Raw genomic sequence first — 2,769 nt, forward strand, 5'->3', positions numbered from 1 at the left:
GTATCAGGAGCGGGGGAATCTGGACCTTCAGAAGAAGAAGAAGGGGTGGGAGGGTCTATTTCCTTTTCTTGGTTGGGGGGGTTGTTTTTTAAAATAGCTTTGGTTTTTTTTATGTTTTTGACCAAAAGCCTTCTTACTATTTTAGATTTTTTCCATTTTTTTCCCTACCCCTCTTTTCATTTTTAGGTTTCATGTGCAGTCAGCCTCTTCCTTCGCCCTTTATCGCACTTTCCACTTTTTTAATTAGTGCCCGTGTATCTGCTATTTTTTGGTCTAAAAAACCACCCTTTCTTCTGGAAAATTTTGTTTTTGAAATACCTCAAGAATTAGCTTTGAAAACTATTTTATCTATTAAACGCTTTAGAGATGTACAAACACTAAACAGCTAGTTAAAAGCAGCAACAGATGCAGCCAGCCCCACAGGAACATTCTTATTTCTGGCAAGGGTTTTGCGGGTTCCAAAACCCGGGGGATTAACTTCTTCACCCTGCTCAAACCACGCGTAAACATGGTTGCTTCCACAGAGTTGTTTGTTTTTAAAGCTAATTGTTTTGGGTCGGGGAGGCAAAGGTCTGTTGAAAACTAGGGGCTTTAACTCCTCTGCCTCGCTTACCATGGTTCCTGGAAGTTGTAGAGGGTGGTTCAAAAGCTTGGGGGGGGTCTGAGCCCCTTTCCCCCCCCTCCCTGAAAACGAATGCTGTTTTAGAGGTAGACTTTTTGGCCTTTTTTAGTGCCGGCTGGTTTTGTGCAATAAGAGATTTGGACGCGCAGGGCTGTTCAAAATCGCTGTGCTTAATACCCTTGCTTCCAACTGCAGCTGCCTCAAAGGGAAATTTCTTGGCCTCTTTAAGCGCGCTCACCTTCAACATTTCTTCTTGAGGAATAACGCTTGATGAGTCTGCCGATACACATAAACAGAATGTTTTTTAGCACGGCTTTTTTTTTAACTAACAACAAAGCTGTTACCCAAAAATATATATTTTAAAAACGTTTTTGCAATAAGCGGGCTAAAAACCGCGTTTAAATTATAGTTTACACCAGGCAGGGGCGGTAGAACGGCAACTTTTGTACAATAAAAGCTTTAAGGGTTTTCAAGCCCCTAAAATGCACACTATTTCCAACATCAGATTTTTTTATTTTAAAAAACACATATTTGAAAAACAGTTCACACCTTCTTCTGTAATTTCAGGAAAACTATTGGGTGGTTTTGACTTCCATCTTGTTCTAAATTAAAAAAATAAATTTTTTTAAAACCTTTTATCTTAAAAATAAATTATTCTTGTGTAGCATATTAATTAGCTTACCAAAGTTTAAAGCTTGTAGCGCGGCATCTGGAATGTCAAGAAAAAAGGCCTCGTCCTATTTAAAAGAAAAAATATTGCCTTTTAAGTGAGCATAACGCTAGTATAATACCTTGACGACCCACGCAAATTGTAGTAAGGGTTCTTACCATGTGGTTGCTCCCCACAACGGTCAAAGTCTTGTATTAGCAATATTTCTTTAACAGTCTTGTTAAGTTTTTTGTTCCTCTATTTATAGGTTTAAACCTGTTTTTAAAAAAAGGTTTTGCCCTCCACCCCCCCCAAAATTAATATTTAAAAAGGCGTTTCTTTAAAAAAACAGGGTGCGTAAAGGGCACTTTTCTAGGAAAAAAGGCGGGTGTCGGTCCCCAGACTGCCAACATGCTTTAGCTTTAATGGCTAAAAATGTTATTTTTTTTATAGTAAATGTGTTTAAACAGTTAATAAAAAGCTTTTTTTAAATGGTAATGTACCCATTTACACCCTTGTAACCAAAAACTTTTTTAAAACTGCAACCTGTATTTCTTTAACTTGTTTTATGGCCTTAGTTTTTAAAACAAAACTGCTAATTTAAAAATAAACCACGTTAAACTTTTACACAACTTATTTTACATTGTTAGTAAGTTAAAAAAATTATATATTTCTTTAAAACATATTTTAAAACGGTATTTAGGTTTTGTTACAGGGTTAAAAAAAAAGCCGAAGGCTCTGGCCGTTTAGCTAAGAGCGGAAGGGGAGTTGTCTTAGTTGGTTTTTTAAAAAACGCAGGAAGGTTTTTGGCTACACACTTTAGCTTTTAAACTTTAATGGTTAAAAAGCTTAGTTTTTATAGTAAATTAGTATGCTTCTTAATACCTGTTTTGGGGGTTCTTTTGCTTTAAGAAGACCTTGTTATTTTTTGTTCTTTTTTTTTAAATTTACTTACTTACAGAGGCTGTTTTTGCTAAGAGCTGCTGCAAGAGCCTGCTGTTTTTACTATAAAATGGCCCGGGTTAGCCTAAAATTAAAAAAAAACAAACCTTTTTTATTACAGCGCATTAGTTTTAGCGCACTAAAATGTTTTTGCACACTTACATGTTATTAAAACACCTATGCCTAAATAAAGGCTATGGGTCTTCAGGTTTCCTTTTCAACCTTATTTATTAAAAAGTGGGGAAAAAAGCAATCTTCTCTCTAACCCGCCGGTATCCTAAATATGGGGACTATAAACCGCCTGTTACTAAAAAAAAATCTAGGTTGTTTCTGCATAATTTTTTATTACAACACATAAAAAAGGGTTGTGGCTTAGGTTTGTCTTTTGAGTCATTATCCCTTTGCAAAACTTAATGTAATTGTAACTTGTGTTTGTTAAAAAGTTTGGGAAAGAAGCAGCCTTCTTATCTCTGACCCACTGCTCACAGAGGCTCCTTTACTAACAGGTGCTTTGCCGGACTTTCACATTGTTTTTACTAAAAAAGAAAAACAAAAA

At 35.9% G+C, this 2,769-nt stretch overlaps 1 long non-coding RNA gene across 2 annotated transcripts; it reads right to left on the reverse strand.

Moving 5' to 3' along the window:
* Window positions 1-472: 472 nt before the first annotated feature.
* Window positions 473-1,420, reverse strand: LOC127042463 (uncharacterized). Of its 2 annotated transcripts, XR_007771952.1 has the most exons (3): window positions 1,305-1,420; window positions 1,172-1,224; window positions 473-898 (listed from the first exon to the last, which is right to left on the reverse strand). It is a non-coding gene; the product is annotated as an uncharacterized LOC127042463 (long non-coding RNA). The 2 variants fall into 2 exon arrangements; XR_007771951.1 differs by lacking the exon at window positions 473-898 and having other exon boundaries at window positions 1,115-1,224.
* Window positions 1,421-2,769: the final 1,349 nt, after the last annotated feature.

Source organism: Gopherus flavomarginatus, unplaced genomic scaffold (genome assembly GCF_025201925.1).
Source record: "Gopherus flavomarginatus isolate rGopFla2 unplaced genomic scaffold, rGopFla2.mat.asm mat_scaffold_441_arrow_ctg1, whole genome shotgun sequence".
In the NCBI taxonomy this organism is placed as follows: Eukaryota; Metazoa; Chordata; order Testudines; family Testudinidae; genus Gopherus; species Gopherus flavomarginatus.